This window comes from Nomascus leucogenys, chromosome 3 (assembly GCF_006542625.1).
Source record: "Nomascus leucogenys isolate Asia chromosome 3, Asia_NLE_v1, whole genome shotgun sequence".
NCBI lineage: Eukaryota > Metazoa > Chordata > Mammalia > Primates > Hylobatidae > Nomascus > Nomascus leucogenys.
This window is the reverse complement of record NC_044383.1, coordinates 44,137,687-44,156,724: the sequence shown is the minus strand read 5'-3', so window position 1 is coordinate 44,156,724 and position 19,038 is coordinate 44,137,687. Positions and strand designations below refer to the sequence as shown.

General features: G+C 40.0%; 1 protein-coding gene across 1 annotated transcript in view; it reads right to left on the bottom strand.

The window, feature by feature from the left end:
- The window catches only part of SLC16A12 (solute carrier family 16 member 12), a 105,397-nt gene that overhangs the window by 37,419 nt on the left and 48,940 nt on the right, over nucleotides 1–19,038 (bottom strand). The window lies entirely within an intron of this gene.

Below are 19,038 nucleotides of genomic sequence, written 5' to 3'. Positions count from 1 at the left end.
ACGAAGGTCTGCTGTAAGTCAGAGTCAACCTGGGTAAAACCACAGGACAAGGAACATCTTCATGGGACACCAGGGTGGGGAGAAAGAGCCTCTCTGCAAGCATTTGTATGCAATACTATTAGTAACAATGTCTCCTGAATAAGCGCACTCGATCCTCACCATCCTCAGAGATAAACGCTACCATTCTGTCTTCCTCAATGGTGAAACTGAAGCTCAGGGAAGTGAAAGGACTCCCCTGACAACACTGCATGTGAGTGTAAATGGAGGCAAGTAGCTTTGGCTGACTTTGGATGATGCACTTGCCCATCTGCTCTGAGATTTCAAAATTGCTATTGGCGTTTCTGTCAACAAGATGTCCAAGCAATGCTAACGCTTAAGCACCATTCATGTGAGTGACCACGACAAAAGGAAGGGGGGAGAAGCCGACAAGGTTATCACAAGGGTATACGGCTGTTCACAAAACAACGCATGTGAGTTTCTTTCAAAACAGGTCATTTAATAGATTTATACATATTCAGAAGAAATGTGCAGGTTAGACATGGCAAACCTTGTTTCCTGGAGACTTTGAAGCAGTCTGCAATTCTCCCACAACATTAACCTGAGCATTCTTGTAAATAATTAATCCACCTGACAATAGACAAATATAATGGGCAGGTCTTTTATTAAGTTAATAGTGTTGCAGCTGGGCACAGTGGCTCACATCTGTAATCCCAGCACTTTGGGAGGCCAAGGTGGGAGGATCACTTGAGGTCAGGGGTTTGAGACCAGCCTGGCCAACATGGCGAAACCCCATTTCTATAAGAAAAATACAAAAATTAGCTGAGTGTAGTAGTGCACACCGTAATCCCAGCTACTTGGGGGGCTGAGGCATGAGAATCACTTGAACCCAGAAGACAGAGGTTGCAGTGTGCTGAGATCACGCCACTGCACCCCAGCCTAAAACTATAAGCAATGGAAGCATTTACTATCTTGCAACTCTTCATTTTACTAATCAGCCTCCAATTCATATTATTTCGACATCAACAACTGATGAATTCTACTCATCAAATGGAACAGTATTCTGCATCCCATTCTAGCTTCAGAAAAATTTTCTGAGATGAAAGAATTACTACATGATGATGTTCTTCTAAGATTACTGTTTACAGTGTAAGTTGGGATATATTCTCAATTTCACTTTACCCTCTTCACTTTAAAAAAAATCATTTGCAAAAAATTCTTGCTAATATTCAGTAACCTTGCAGTAAAGCAGTCCATTTGTGGGGCAACTCTTTTATGTTGCCCACAGTAAAGTTTTCTGAAGATATTTCTTTTATCACTAGAAAACCTACAAATTTCTTATAGTCAGTAAGCAACTGGAACAAAGGGAAGAGTATTCCTAGAATACTCTTGTTGTTTTGGAAGGCCCCCAACATTGGCTTTCCCTTGTTCTTTCCTTCCTTGACTCCTTCTATTTCTTTCACCTTTAGCTGTATTCTTATCTTATAAGTTTGTCTGTAGCCACAAAAGAGATAGAGTATGACGGAAAAATACCAAGGATGGGCATTTGGGCTGAGTCCCAGTGACCCTGTGTGAATCACTTCCTTTCTGCTGCTATTTCATCATTAATAAAATCAGGATGTTGAATTACTGATATCTGTCTTCTAAACTAGATGACTACTAACTACATTTTCCCTGATATGCAAGTTAACTGGTACAGGTAAGCACTCTCAGTAAACTCTAATTAACTTTACTCTTTGTTTACTTAATAACTCCTTCAAGGTAGAGACAATTCCTCTTTGTTATTGCTTAAGAATCATGAAATTTGCCAGTCTCCTTTTTTTTAGGCATTTCTAAAATATTCCTATACTACAGGTAATATTTTTTTAAAAATCTTCTGATGTATTGCCCCTTTCTGGTAAGCCAGGTTCCTTTAAATGTTCCCTTATGTCATTAAGACTAAGTCAAGAAGCCTATTGCTGTAGGGAATGAGACATAAGCTCCATTCAGAATAAATGCATCCCCAGGCAAGGAATCATGAGATTGTGTTACAGGGGACATTCCCATCACACAGAAAGGGAAAGTAGAAGCCTACCCTGAGAGGAAAGGGAAACGGATTTTAAAGGAAGGGTGATGAGCTGCCCAGGTTTCTTAGGGACTATGTTTCCCACTCCCTAAGTCTTGACCAAGGACAGGTGTGTGGTATGGTGAAGAGATAGTTTCCCTTTAACCTAGGTAGCTGAGGGGGAAGTGCCAATAAGGAGGCCTGTGCTATGTGTCCCATGTATAACTGTGGGAAGACACAACTTCACTGGTCCCCTCTGTCTAAGCAGAGAGAAACAGAGTGCCCACTGACTGTCCTTCACCTCCTAGGTGGCACAGAAGCAATGGGGGGATTCTCCCATGTTCTCAATGGAGACATGGAAGATAGGTGAGATGAGAACCAGGGCCATGGCACATGTGCTGAGCCAAATGGAAATCATAGTTGACCCTTAAGAACTACAGCAAGAAAGGTGGGGAATTCCTCCAGGCCCTGGCCATATGGAGAATACAAACCATAAGTTCCCAGCAGCAAAGTACACAATGAGGACAGAAGCCATCACCTAGAGAGCACCAAGATGAGTTTCACTTTCTATCCACATTCAGGAGGCCAGCAGGATGCCCAGTAACCAATACTAGGAAAACCTCTGCATGGGCCAATGAGAACTTAGAAAACAACCAGAGGGCCTGCATGCTAACCACCTCCCCCACCACTACCATAAGGACACATGAGCTCTCCCCTAGACCAGACACACTCATGAAGAAGGAGGAATAAACACAAGAGAGGAGAGAAACAACCCTAATAATCAGAGTATAACCTCAGATTTGGCTGAATAATATCCAAAGAAAGCTGATCTTAGATGGAAAATACTAAATTTGCAAAGACTGTTAAACATTTTTAAATTGAGGTATAACTTACATACAATAAAACATGCCCATTTTAAGCCTACATTTCAGAGTTTTGACAAATGTATCACTCATGTAATCACAACCACCACAATCAAGACAAAGAACATTTTTATCATCCCCAAACATCCCCTCAGGCTCCCTTGCAGTCAATCTTCACCAACCCTGGCACCAGAATACCACTGATTTGCTTTCTGTCAATATAGGTTAGTTGTCAATATAGATTTCTTTCTGTCAAGATAGAATTCTGTCAAGAATTTCATAAAAATAGAATCAAACAATATGGATTATTTTGCTTCTGGCCTCTTTCACTCAAGATAATGTTTTGAAATCATTCAGTTTGTTGTATGTATCTGCAGTTGATTCTTTTTATTGTTGAATATTAGTATGTGTTATGGATATACTACAATGAGTTTATTCATTCGTTCGTTGATAATTGTTACAGTTGTTTCCAGTTTTACATTATGAATAAAACTTCTATGAACGTGAGTGTACAAGTCTTTTTGTGGACATATGTTTTCATTCTCTTGAGTAAACCCCTAGGAAAGTAATTGCTCAATCATAATATTTTAACTTTAGAAGAAGGTGCCAAACTTGTATTTAAAGGTGGTCGTGTGATATTCCCAGTACTAAATTAGAGTTCCAATTGCTTCACAACTTCGGCAATACTTGGTATTGATGGTGTGATTAATTTCAGTCATTCTAGTGATATCAAATGGTATCTCATTGTAGTTTTAATTTGTACTTCCCCAATGACTAATTATATTAACCAGTCTTCATATAATTATTAACTATTCATATATCTTTTTTGTGAGGTGTCTATTCAAGTATTATGCTCATTTTTTACAAGGTGGTCTTTTATTATCGGGATACAGGAATACTTTATATATTCTAGATACAAGCTATTTGTGGATATATGTGTTAGAAATATTTTCTCCCACTCTGTGGCTTACCTATTCATTTATTAATGGTGTATTCTGAAGAGCAGAAGCCATTAATTTTGATGAATTGAAATTTATTATTTTTTCTTTTGTAGTTGATTGCATTTCCTGTATTAGTGAATAATTAGAAATTAAAAAGTTTTAAATACCACCTTACAGTAGCTTCAAAAATATGAAATGCCAAGAAATAGATTCAACATAACATGTGCATTATTTTTACATTAAAACTACAAAACAGCACTAAGAAAAATTTACAAAGTCCTAAAAAAGAGAGAAAGAGAGATATCCTGTTCATAGATTGGAAGACTTGGAAGATATCATATATACTCAAGTTAGTTGATAGTTTCAGTGAAATCCCAAACAAAATTCCAGCAGCATTCTTTCTTTCTTTTTTCTTTTTTTTTTTGAGATGGAGTCTTGCTCTGTCACCCAGGCTGGAGTGCAGTGTGGCGATCTCGGCTCAGTGTAACCTCTACCTCCCCTAGGTTCAAGCGATTCTCCTGCCTCAGCCTCTCGAGTAGCTGGGAATACAGGTGCCCACAACCATGCCCGGCTAATTTTTATATTTTTAGTAGAGATGGGATTTCACCATGTTGGCCAGGCTGGTCTCGAACTTCTAACCTCAAGGGATCCACCTGCCTCGGCCACCCAGAGTGCTAGGATTACAGGTGTGAGCCACCATGTCTGGCCGGTATTTTTTCTTTTAAATTTTTTTTCTTTTTTATTATTTTCTTGAGACAGAGTTTCACTCTGTCACTGGGCCAGAGTGCAGTGGCGCTATCATGGCTCACTGCAGGTTTGACCTCCTGGGCTCAAGTGATTCTCCCACCTCAGCCTCCCAAACAGCTGGGACTACAGGCACATACCACCACACCTAATCAATTTTTGTATTTTTTTTGTAGAGATGAGGTTTCACTATGTTTCTCAGGCTGGTCTCAAACTTTTGGGCTCAAGCGATTCTCCTGCCTTGGCCTCCCAAAGTGCTGGGATTACAGGCATAAGTCACTACACCTGGCCTCAGCAGTCTTTTTTTTTTTTTTTAATAGAAACTGACAAGCTGATTCTAAAATTTATATGGAACTGCAAATGACCTAGAAAAGCCAAAATATTTTTAAAAGAAAGAACAAAGGTTGAAGACTTACACTAACTGATTTCAAGACTTGTTCTAAAACCAGACTAATCAAAACAGTGTGATATTGGCACATTATATTAGTGGAACAGAATAGAGAGTTCAGATACAGACCTACACATTTATTCATATGGGGAAAAAGGAATCTTGACTCTTACTGTCACTCCATATACCAAACCTATAGATAGAAGATGTAAACGTAAAAGAAAACTATACAACTTATGGAAGAAAACAGAGGGGAAAAAATCTTTATAACTTGGGAATAAGCAAAGGTTTTTTAGAGAGGACAAAGGCAGCAAAATAAACTCCCTGCTCTTGCCTTCGTTTAAAATGGAGACTTATGAAGAAGTTGAAATTTATTATAGCAACAAGTTGTAATTTTTTTCATATCCATATTGTTTTACGAGTAAGTTTCAACCCTACCGCAACTCACTAGAGAAGATTTCTAAATGAACTCTACTATTACCTCTGCAGTGGGGAGGTACTTTTTTAGGGTACCTTTGTAACCCTTAATGTGTCCCATTTGAAGCTCTTTGATCTACACACTCACTCCTGTCTCTGTAGAGAAGCAGGAGGGAAACACACAGATAATGTTTCTCATCATGGAAACTCAGTGTCCTCAGCCATAATTTGTTTGCCTGAGGATTGGCTGGTCCTTGAAGTCCTCAGCAGAAGCCATGTTCAGCCCATAAATATGACCATCTCCTTAGCCAAACATCAGCCTCACTCCTAGCCCATCACTACCACACCCACCTATCCTATAATACTATAAATTTCTTTCAACTCACTGAAAAACTCAGGCTTTATATCTTTTCACATGCTATTCCTTTTACCTTCAAATTCCTTTCTTCCATACTTCCCCACCTGACTTACCTATCACTCCTGATTCCACTGCTTCTATGCCTTAAAACAGGCATCTCCCTCTTCCAGGTTTTTCGAGATCTCTGTGCACGCCCTTCCTGGCATTTATCAAATACATTCTTGTTATCTATTTACCTGTCTCTCTGTCTCCCACTAGACTGTTTAACTCCCAGAGCAAGTCACCTTTGTATCTTCCCCCAATTCCCCTCACCTTACCCAAACCCAAACAAAATACATGCGTGCACACACACGCACCCAAACACACTGCCTGGTTCAGAATAAGAGCTTACTCAATGCCTAATAAATGAATGAAATAAGTTCTGCCTTCACCAGGGAGAACCTCCTCAAGTCATAAGAAATAAAAGCATAAATAACTGTCACTAGTTTTTAAATGGCCATTCAGCTGAAAGAAACATGGAAAGCACTTCGTCTTCATCAGAGAGGTCTAATCTTCACAAAGCAAGAAAATCAACCATTAAAACCAGAAAACGAAGAGTATTTAACACAACCAGCTTCTCTCTAAACAGCGCACACCAGAGTGTGGCATTCATGTCACGGAGGTACCAGCCAGCACTCAGAGCTCAAGTGTCTGACCCTTGGAACACAGAATAAGCCACAAAGTAATAACAGTAACAATGATCATTACTATTTAGGGGCACTGAATCCACCAGGCTCTGAATTCACTGCTATATATACATTATTCCATGTTACCTTCACCTTGACCCTGTGAGGTAGGTATTATAATCTCCATTTTACAGACAAAGTAAGGAATGCTCTATCCAAGATTCTACCTCAGGTCTGATTTCAAAGCTTGTCCTCTTATTCACTGCAAACCATTGCCTCTCCCTGGCCTTTAAGCTGCATCTTTGTAGAAGCCATAACTGTCATGTTGGATGTTGTGTCCCCGGCAACTAAACACTGCCTGACATGTGTTTGCTAAATGTTTTTGCTAAATGTAAGCCTCTTGTGGATATTCAGAAAACGATAGATTGGCTCCCTATCACTTCGCATTTTATTACTCCCTCTTAACAAGAATTAAATGTCTGCCTCTACCCCACCCCAGTTAACATCCTGGCCTATGGCTAGGAAACAGAGAGGAAACCATGTGTATTAAAGGGCAATTTTCCAAGTATGAGAGAATTCCAACATTTTTTTTCTGCACAGCCTTTACAGCAGAGTAGCAAAGGGTTCCAGCTGGTAGCCTTACAGACTTCTATCCTAGGGGCAAACTCGAGTTCCAAAGGGACTGAACGTGGGAGGGAAGTTAAGAAACCCCTCTCTCTCTGCTTAAGCTTGCACAGTCTCTGGCCCAAGCACCCAATTGTTTTTATCCACTTAGAGCCTCTGGATCCTGGAGATGCCTTCAACTGGAAATTGATTTATTTATTTTTATTGTTCATTGACATTACACATATGCCATGAGACAATACATATATAATGTTCTAGGTGAAGAGAGACTAAGACTGCTTTTTTTGATGTGCTTATTTTTCCTTTCTGCTTCTCTCTGCTTAGTCCTCAAACAGATCCTGGTAACGGGAGTAAATAATTACTGACTTCAACCAGAAATTTTTGGATGTTTGTCAGAGACCTTTGGGCACTAAACTGAAACACTGACCTTTGCTAAAGAAACTGCCAAAGCCTCTACATTGTGTGTGATGCTTTGAGGACAGGAACACTTTACATAAGACTTAGAATAAACAGCAGAGTGATTTATATGGTATTTGGTCTACAGAAATGAAGAAAAAGGTACAACTCGTGATTCACATACGAGGCAGACAGTAGAAAGCAAAATTCTTTCCCACCCTTTCAGCTCCTAATCCACAGAGCCACTGATTCTAGGCAACATCAGAAAAATGCTTACTTCTGAGTTGTTGAATGTGCAATTCATAACCAGGAGCTTGCCCCCAACTACATTTTCTGCAGTAATAGGGTTCTGGTATAAAGTTGGGTGTAGTGTCTGGCATAAAGTCAGTGCTCAATACTTGTGTAGTTCCATGAATAAATTTTTGTGTCTAACTCAGTGCCTTGTAGAACTCTTTCATTCTAATTTTGTACTCTTATAGAGTATGGCATTATTAAGTCAGATTATATCGGAGGCATCTTGGCTGTAAAGGAGAACCTGGGAGTTTGAGATGCATTTCACAGAGTCTTTTTGTTCGTCATCAGAGAGTCTATTATTGAGAACAGTGCTGCTCTCCATACCACAGGATTTCCTTCACTCTGTAATCACTGCGATCCGCCATGCTGTTGAAATGGGAGGGGCAATGAGTCCATTATTTCAGTCAGCTAGAAATTAACCCCTCATGTCATGGAGTACTATGGAGAACTGGTACTTGTAAGAGCGCAGGCAGAAGAGCGTATTTCTGCATTCAGAGTGTGAGATCCCTAAGAGCAGGGACCCTGGAGGCTCCCACTCCCCACTGTATCTCCAGTGCCTAGGATCATGCCTGGGAGAGAACAGGGACTCAATAAGCAGTTAGTGAACAAACTTCCCAGTTCTCTAGTTCAGGATAATTTCTCAAATTACATGGGGAAATGGTACACGGAGCTTGAGGAATGGGAACAAGAAACCCTTTCTTTGATCTTTTTATCCACCATTACCAGCCTTCCCAGCACTGGGGTCATAGAACCCTAACTGAATACATCTCACTGGGCACAGGGGCATGCCTAGGCCCTGACCCCAGACCAGGCCAAAGGTGGAAACAGAAATTCACTGGCAGGTTTGCCCCTTCTTTCTGCTTTTGCAGAGTGGGCCGCAGGAGGGCTCACCTACAGGGCCTGGCACTCGGCCCACAGTCTGCCCCACGTCACACCGGCCATCAAATTCCACAGGCCTGTAGAGATGTTTATTTTTGTGTTCTGTAGACTCTGCTCACTGCTTGAGCCACAGCAGGTCACACAAAGGACAAGGTGTTGCCAAGGCTGGGAATGTGGTGTACTCTTTCTTTGTAAGACTGAGGACTTGAATTTCTGCTGTGAAATGAGTTAGAAATGATTTTACAAAAATTTCTTCAAGATACAGATGGTCATTTTTGTTCCTATCCTGATAGAAATAGTTATTGTTGAACCAGTTCATTCCATCTCCCTCTAGTTTGGAACCGAAGAAAGTTTGATGAACTTTTAACAAAGTCCTTGGAAGTAATTCCCAGATTCTTTGCATGTGAGTATAGTCTGTACATTTAAAAAGATGTCCAGTCCGGGCGTAGTGGCTCATGCCTGTAATCCCAGCACTTTGGGAGGCCGAGGCAGGCGGATCATTTGAGATCAAGAGTTCAAGACCAGCCTGACCAACATGGAGGAACCCCATCTCTATTAAAAATACAAAATTAGCTGGGCGTGGTGGTACATGCCTGTAATCCCAGCTACTCAGGAGGCTGAGGCAGGAGAATCACTTGAACCCAAGAGGAGGAGGTTGCGGTGAGCTGAGATTGTGCCATTGCACTCGAGCCTGGGCAACAAGAGCAAAACTCCATCTCAAAAAAAAAAAAAAAAAAAAAAAAAAAAAAAAGATGTCCTTAGCCAAACACAGCAATAGTTATATTCTTAATATAAGCCATAAGCCATTTGTTGGTTAAGAACCTGTATAAAGACAATAGGCAAAATAAATTTGATGAATTTTCAAATAAATTTTCTTATGAATCACTAAGGCACTTCCACATTTGAAGAATCGTGTAACTGTGTAAGATATTCTGTCCACCAACAATATTACATGTACACATGGATTTACAGTCCCTGTACTAAATCTATTGTTCCCTCCCAGTTCTGAGACCGGCCCCTGCCCCGCCCCTGCCCCCAACCCGATGAAGTCCCTGTTTATTAAGAGTAGGACTTGTGCCTTGGAGAACATGAGTTCTTTCTGGTTTACTGGGTATATCATTTAAGGAACTGGAAGGGAAGACTTCAATAAAGACATTGTTTATAAAGGTATAAGCAGTGTTAATAATATCTAACAACACTATATCATGATAGTGTTGGAGAAAAACAGTTACATCAAGTAGAACTTAACAAAGGAAGTGGAGTGCCTTGGGCCTAGTAACAGTGGGAAACTATTATCACCTCTAGACTTAAGAGGGCAGAGGGAGAGAGCAGTTGCTAGAATCTTGGAGAGCTGATGTAGAAAGTCCCTGTTGAAGGGAAGCAGTCAGTCCACAGGATCTGACAGTGAAAGAGTCAAGGAGGTAAACACATCAGCCACACCTCCTCCTGCATTCCAAGTCTCAGAGGTAATTGAACCCAATGGGAGCCCAACTGATGCAGTCCATAAATGTTTTCAGCCTCCCAGGTCAGAGAACAGGGTGGAAGTGGGATGAACAGTGAACCTGCAGGGGGAAACAGAAACTGTGTTGCATACCAGTGTGACCTGTAAGCTTGCCTTGCAGCATTCTAGGGCTATGGTAAAAAGGTGAGGTCAAGTCCTGAGGTCAAGTCCTGAGCTCACGCTGGGCTTTGCCTTTAAACTAGATCAAGTTGCTGATTTTACCAACTCAAATCTTTTAGTATATTTCAAAGGTGAAACTCATCTGTGAAACCAACTTACTCTTTCACAGCTCAGACTTAAGCACTCCTTTAGTTTCAGCCACCTATCACCTTTATTTAAATGGACAACTATAAAATCTGCATCTCTGCTTCCGATCTTTCTCCCAAGTTACAGACTCAAATTTCCAATAGTCTGCAGGGTACCTCAAACTCTCATGTCCAAAAACACTGGCTATTCACCCCTGGAAACACTGTTTTCTTAATGCTCTCATCGTTTCCAACTAGAAATGCTAAAAGCTTTGAGTCATTTTGACTCCACCCCAACTCTCATTACAAGTGAATCCAACTCTTATCACTTATTTTTTGTAATCCCTCTCACATCTGCCCTCCCATCTTTATTTTCCATTGCCTTGTTCCTGAACTGAGCCTGAGCCCGTCCTAGCCTGGCTTGTTCAGCCCTGACTCTACCTCTTACTTATGGACTGACCTTATTTAGACTTCTCTGCCACTTACTAATAGTGAGCTGTCACTTAGTGTCTCAGTGCCTCATTCCTTATCTGCAGGATAGCCCCATGTTTAGTACCTACAGCTGGGGGCAAAGACCTCCTTTTCCATGATTCTGTGGAGTGGATACTCCAGTAGAGTTAACACTCCTGGCTCTTCTCCTTCTCCTCACTTTTCTCCATAAGAGGGGTTGCTTATCTGTTTCCTTGAGAGAAATCGTTGCATACACTCACCTCACGCTCTTTCTCTCTCTCTTTTTTTTTTCATGTGGTATCTGCCTATTTGTAGAGAAGCTCATCTTCCTCAGCAATTCTGTGCTATAAATAAAATAGGGGAAGATGCCCTTGCAAGGAGGCCTGTGGTTGTTTACGAGCTGCCAGTGACTACAACTTGGCTCTTTTTCATGAGCAAAGTATTGCAACCCTACTTGGCTAGTTGTCCTAAGCCTCATTCCTTAACTATCAGTATTATTAGCCTTTAGGGTGGCATTTTGATCTTCATCTGTTTAATTCCTGTTTCTACCTCTAAATTGGCTTAGAACTTAGGGAAAATATGAATGTTTTGTATTGGTCCTTTCAAATCCCAATTCCTACCCCACGGAGTTGTTCAGAAAATGAAACGAGGTAACCCATATTATATCACAAAGCATTGGTCCTGTCCACAGTAAGCATTCAAATAAATGTTAGCTATTACTACTATTGTTATTGTAGACTGCCTCCATGAGCCTTACATAAGGGATAAAAAACTTAAAATTTCAATGTCCTATGATTATTATGATTTATATATCATGATAGTGTTGGAGAATAATAGTTACATCATTTTTCATAAACTGAAAAAGAAGCTCTATCACCATTCTCTATCCAAAGACTTGACGTAGAGGCATTTACATGTCTTCTGAGGCTGGGTGTGAAAAATGTTCTGAAAGAGAATTTATCTGAGAAGGAGGCTTATAAGAGGCCCTTTAGGTCATGATGCAGCTGTAAATAGTAACACGACATGGCTCAGAAAAAGATTTTTAAAAATAAAAAAGAAACCCACATTCCTCTGACAGGACACCCCTCTCTCAATAATTCCAGGGTTTTTTTGCCATCCCACTCCACCCTCAGTTATAATACTACTCTTTGAGGCCATTAAAACTGCTGCAAATATGAATACCACATTACATTTTGAAGCACATGGAACAGTGCCCTTGGCATGAGGTCAGACATATCTGGCTTGGAAACTCTACTCTGATAATTACTAGCTCTGTGATTTTGACATGCAACTTAGCTTTCTGAATCTGTCCTGCTGTGTACATTGCAGTGAATATTTTCTTTTAAAGGGGGCTTTAATGAGGGTTAAATGGCAAAATACATGTAAAAGCATCTGATATCTATTAAATATTCACTTATTAACAAATACTAATTTCCTTCCGTATAATACCAGCAAATACATTTTTCATCTTCATTGATTTCTTTCAATAATTTTCCAAACTAAAAAGTAAGAGACTGTTCACTACAGTAGCTATACAGGAGCATACAGTAGGTACAAAAAAATGCTTAACTAAGTTATTACATATACCAGTTACTAGATCAAACAGTGACATGATTAGAAAATTAGTAAATATATATCTTAGTCATCACTAAAATACACATATTTCTTTTCTTGGAGTATCAAAAGGAAAACAGACCCAGTGTCTTCATGTTTCCAAGTCAATTTTCCCTTATGCTATGCAGACAACACAAGAGTTAAATGGAGTGAGGGAGACTGGCAAAATGAAAATAAGAGGGAGAACTATCAATCCAAGAAATGCCATGTTTCTTGAACATTTAAACTAATTTTCACTGCTTTGCAGTATTTAGTTGACTCTTTATTTTGAACTTCCACTGAAATTCTTTACAGACAAATATCTGTATACTAAATATCTGTGTCTACGTTCTTTCCTTTTTAATGATTTTTCCTAAGTTGTACACAAATGCTATGTCCAGTCCCTGAACTATTAAAAGCCTCTATAAATGACAGCTCTGAGGACTGCAACAGCACACAAAAATGCCCATCTATGTTGGGATATTAACTCTAAATCAGAACACAAAATGTACATGCTATGAGTACGACTGTAGAAATACATATGCATAAGGACAAAATAAGAAATGAATGCAACAAAATAGGAAATAGCTGTGTAAGGAAACTGAGATAATGAATGAGCTCTTCCTGTATTTTCTGAATTTCCTGGAATACTCATGCTCTTTTTATGCAAAGTAATAAAACCACTTGTACATAGTGGCAACTAAGTGTGTACATTTTATTTTTTTTTCATTTAACATCAGTTCACATCTGCTTGTCTATATACTTGGCATAGTTGACATTTGTCTATATATATATGACAAATTTGTCATATATATATATGTTTAGGTTTGCTCTCTTTATTTAAACTTACTGAGATTTTATCATTCCACTAATACCTGAGAGTTTTGCTTTTGGGACTACTCTTTCATACATGGATTAAAAGTTTCCCCCTCACTTTTTATCTGCCCAAGAAGCCAAAAACAGGAATCTATTGATGGATAGATAAACTGTATGACTATTTTTTTAAGGTTGGCTGCTATCTAATTGACACTTTTTTTTTTCTTGTGTGAGAGAGAGAGAGAGTGTGTGTGTGTGTGTGTGTGGTGTGTGTGTGTGTGTGTAAAACAAAAAAAATGTATTCCAGCATGGTTTTTCACTATAATTTTCAAAAATTGTTTTCCTTTTACAAAGTGATGCAACATTTGATGAGTAAATAACATGGAATGAAAAAGTCCACTTTAGGACAACTGCACTAGACAGAATGAGAATGCAATGTTCTTTCTCATGGCATTTCAGGCTCGCATGAGGAAATCATTCTCTTTTTCTTTCATAAACTTCTTGAGAGAATGCTGACAATGATAAAATTGTCTTCACCGGAAGCTAGGAGAAAAACAAGTTAATATTTTCAGGATAAAAAATAAGTAAAGGCTTGAGTTACGCTGAATAGTTTTAGAATCTTTGAATGAAATAGCCCAGAGAAAATAAATTTTTTGAATTTCTGAAAAATAATTAATCATCCAAAAGATTGAAAAGTACAATTTAGTCTGTACTTAATGATTTGTGTCTTAAATCCGTACTCCTCACTTAGAATAGAGTGTCAAATAGTACAAACTCAGTTTACTTTGGATTCTCATTTCTCAAGAACACAGCAAAAAAAAAAAAAGGCTAAAGTATAGCTACAGACTATGGTACAAAGTTAACATATATTCTTAGAAGCATTCCAAAGGCCAGGGTAGTCAATGTATTTTTACAATGTACTCTACACTAACAAGTTTGAGGTTATGGGTTTTACATCCATCAATAATAAATTTTAATCACAGTGTGGCGGAAAACAGTATCACGGTCAATGTATAACCAAGGATGAGAAGTCATAGTTAAGAGTCTAATAGATGCCGGGTGTGATGGCTCACGCTTATAATCCCAGCACTTGGGGAGGCTGAGGTGGGCAAATTGCTTGAACCAAGGAGTTTGAGAACAGCCTGGGCAACACAGCGAGACCCTGTCTCTACAAAAAATACAAAAAAAAACCCAGGCACAGTGGCGTGGGCCTATAGTCCCAGCTACTAGGGAAGCTTAGGTGGGAGGATCCTTGAGCCTGTGAGGTAGAGGTTGCAATGAGACGAGATCACACCACTGAACTACAGCAAGAGTGAGACACTGTCTAAAAAAAAAAATGTCTAATAGAATAGACCAAGAAAAAAGAAGAAAAAAACCACAAAATTTAGCAGAGTGAAATCATGTTGTGTAGAAGGAAACACATCAATCAATATGCCTTCTTAATACAGAGCTTCCTAGTTGCTGAGCCAGGCTCCAGGTGTGACATGAATCTGTATTAGTCTACTCCAGCTGCTATAACAAAATACCAAACACTGGATGGCTAAAACAGAAATTTACTTTCTCAGTTCTGAAAGCTAGAAGTCCATGATTAAGGTGTCAGCAAATTCAGTTTCTGGGGACAGCTCCCTTCCTGGCTTGAAGATGGCCACCTTTTTTTTTTTGCAATGTGCTCACGTGGCCTTTCTTGAGTGCATGTGCATATGCTGGAGGAGAGGGGGTATGAGTTCTCTGGCATCTCTTCTAAGGACACTAGTCCTATCATGGCCTACCCTTATGGGCCTCCTTCAACCTTAGTTACTTCCTTTGAAGGCCCATCTCCAGATACATCACTTGAGGGTTAGGGCTTCAACACATGAATTTGGTGGGAACACAAACATTGAGTCCATAACAGGACCCTCAGCTCATGAGGCAGCTGGGCAGAGCTTCTGGTGGCCATACCCCAGAGTCACCGGGGCCAGTAACAGCATCATGGTTTACTCCAATGTGGTTTAGAAAGATGATGATTTTTGAGGTCTGCCTCCCCAAGAGAGGTTGGGAAGCACTGCCTTATCAAATTGAATACATCACTGCCCTGCCAACCATTATATTAATAAATTACAATAACCCTCTAAAATGAAGAAGATTGTCTGGGTACAGTGGCACATGCCTGTAGTTCCACCTACTTAATAGGCTAAGGCAGGAGGATAGCTTAAGTTCGTGACTTTGAGGCGGCAGTGCATTATAATCGTGCCTGTGAACAGCCACTGCACTCCAGCCTTGGCAACATAGCGAGACGCTGCCTCTAAAAAAAAAAAAAAAAAAAAAGAAGATCCTGATAATAATTAATGCTTAAATAGCATTCACTGTGTATTATGCCTGTTCTTAGTGCTTTTTACACATGTTCACTCATTTAATTCTCACAAAAACCTTCTGATACATGAAGTATTATAATGCTGTGGTCAAGTGCATAGTCTTCTGGCATCCAAATGCCTGAGTTCAAATCCCAGCTTCTGCATTTCTAGCTGTGTAAACTTGGTCATGTTACTAAGTCTCAGAACCCAGCTGTGGTGGCACATGCGTGTAATCCCAGTCACCTACTCAGGAACTGACATGGGCGTCTCTCTTAAAGCAAGGAGTTTGGGACCAGCCCGGGCAACATAGCAAGACACTGTCTCAGAAGAAAAAAGTTACTAAGTCTTTTTGAACTTCAGTTTTCCCCATCTGTACAATGAAGATAAATATACAAATGTATAATTCCAAAAGTTCTGAGAACAAACCCACAATTTTCCCAGATATTGGCAGTGTAATCATTTGGTGACAAGACCTAAACTACTTATATATCTCTTTTAGTAGAATATTCTTATGTTCTATTATAGAATATCTTGTGATTGATTACCAGGTACTCCCTCAGATCCTGCTAGAGGGTTATAAATATCTGCTCTCCGTACCATAACAAAAAATCTGGTCCTAAGGATTTCTGAAAAGAGTTTCAACTCACAGTTGTGGGTATGTAGTAAATTAATTTAATACACTTAAAAGAGTAGCTGGCCTATCTAGTGAGTAATACACAAGTGATAATTATTATTATTACTGCTGTTATTATTACTGCCATTGTGTAGGTGAGGAAATGAGGCAAAGAGAGATCCAATAAATAGTCTGTCCAAGCCACAGCTGGCATGCAGTATGATGAATGTGAACCTAGACAGTCTAGCTCCAAAGCCTGTGCTCTTAACCACTGCACTGCCCCACCTCCACAAGTTGCATATGTTTTATCTATGTGCAATATAATCTAAGAAGGCATTGCTTCCTAAAAATACAGAAAATTATCTGGGCGAGGTGGCGGGCGCCTGTAGTCCCAGCTACTCGGGAGGCTGAGGCAGGAGAATGGTCTGAACTCCAGGGGCCGGAGCCTGCAGTGAGCCGAGATTGCGCCACTGCACTCCAGCCTGGGCGACAGAGTGAGACTCCGTCTCAAAAAAAAAAAAAAAAAAAAGTTTTTAGAATTTTTCCTATGTAAATTGGAAATACTAGGTACCTAATGGAGTATGCACTCAGATACAAGGGAAATTTCACTCCCCAGCATGATCTGGGGCAGGTGAGTGACAGCCATGTTTGTGCTACCTGTTCTGCACCTCCCTGGCCCTGCCGATTGTACCGGGAGTCTACACATCATCCCAAGGAACCAATCCAAAGGTCGAATCAAATTCTGAGATTCTACATCTTTGGAGTGGGCAACTGAGTCAGGCTGGAGCTGGGAGGTGCAGGACAACAAGGCTGAGGAGCCACCTTCTGCGTGTATTCAGAGCAGCCAAGAACCAGGGGAACAAGGAAACAGTTTCCTATAGATCAGTCGTTGTCAACAATGGCCAATTTGGCTCCCCAGAGTATATTTGGCAATGTCTATAGAGGCATATTTGGTTGTCACAATCAGGGTGTGCTACTGGCATCTAGGGGACAGAGGCCAGGGATGCTGCTGAATGTTCCACAGGACATCCTGAAAAACAAAAGCAATTATCTGGCCCAAAATGTCAACAGTGACAAGGTTGAAAATGTCTGATATAGACTTAGAGCAAGAAACTATGTGGCTTCAACAAAAGGGTGAGATGGAGAAATGAGTTGCATTGGCTCCAATGGCTCCCCAGGTCCTGAACTCAGCTGCTTATAACATCTAATGGCTCATCCTGCTCCAGGTGTCCTGAGGTCCTTTATGGCCAATGTTCTTCATGTCCACTTACCATTCCACAAAAGTTCTCCATTTCCTAACAGCAGTTTAATGAGTTTATGCTACCTGCAACCAAAGATATCTGAGATAGGCTTGAGGGAGAACAACTCAGGATGGCAGGAAGAGGGATTCAGGCAGGGGGAAGAGTGTATTAAACACGGAGACTGAGAGGGCATTTGGAGAAACACCCAGGGAAAGGGGAAGAACAATGGAGGTGAAAGAAGAAATGACTCAGGGCAAAGAAGCCCCAATAAGCATAGTGTGTTTGTGTACACAAAGGAGAGCAGCCTGTGTAGATCAGTAGGTGCACACTGGGGAAGTTAAAGAAGTTAATTTAAGAGGTAACAGTTTTGAAAGATGCACCAGGACATACAATTCTAATAAAGACTCGCATATCTGTGACTGTACTAAATCTAATTCATCCTTATAAAAATTCATGCATATAAGAAAAGTACCTCTGAGAATATAAACTTCCTTGGTAAGCCATCATGACAGAGTGGAAACTTTGCCCTATCAGTAAAATCCATGATTAGGTACGTTCAACAAGCAGCATTTTCTGAAGATGTAAAACAAAAGAAGAGACAGAAATCCCTGGCATTTATGGCAATCAGTCAAAATAGTTTTTAATCAATAAGCTCCTCAGTTCTCTATTCTATACTCTGGGGAAGATGACCCATGTCTTGCAGGGTTGGAAAGCAGTGAGCTCACAGCCTGGTACTGAGGATGATCTAGGTTTTATGTAAAAGCCCCATATGGCTCACTTATTTTCTTATCTAAAAAAAGAAAGAAAAAGACCACAAAGACTGAGAATTGGCCTCCCTGCTCCATCACTCCGTCAGGAGACTTAGGATTCATAAAAAATCATTAAATTTAGAGAGTCAAATATATAAGTAAACCATGTGACCTGTGACATGTGATAGAACCTTCTCTACAAAATATAGAAAAAAGTTAGTCAGACACAGTGGCATGTGACTGTAGTCCCAGCTACTCAGGATCCTGACTGAGGTCAGAGAATCCCTTGAATCCAGAAATTTAAAATTACAATGAGCTATTATCAAGCCACTGTACTCCAGCCTAGGTGACAGAGTGAAACCTTGTCTCAAAAAAAAAAAAAAAAGAAAAGAAAAAAGAAAGAAAGAAAAGAAGAGAAAAAAGAAATAAGTAGAAATAAGTATAGAAATAGAGACTAGGAAATGAATATCACAGAAAAAGGGACGTCCTGGATACCTTATTTTTCTTTTTCTCACCTTTGTTTTCCAATAAAGAGAACTGTGACTCTTTGAGAAAAAGGTTGATTTTCTGCTTAGTAAATCAAAGATTCTAGATCAAAAAGCAACAGATACAGTGTTCGGAGAGAGATGTGTGTGGGCTGGTACGAAATCAACCCCTAAAGTCAAAAGACACTCCAGGACAAAATTTGGAAGTATGGGACGAAACATATACCCTTTCACTTCCAATAGGCAGTGCTTCAAAAGGATGATCCCCAGCAATCCCTTTTACGGCTGACTGAGAAGAAAGCTGTGGGCTCTGTGGATTCCATACAAAGGGTCAGTTTCCTCTGAACGAACACAACCATCCTGAGGCAAGGCAACAAGCCTTGTCTAAGGGGAAATCACATCTAA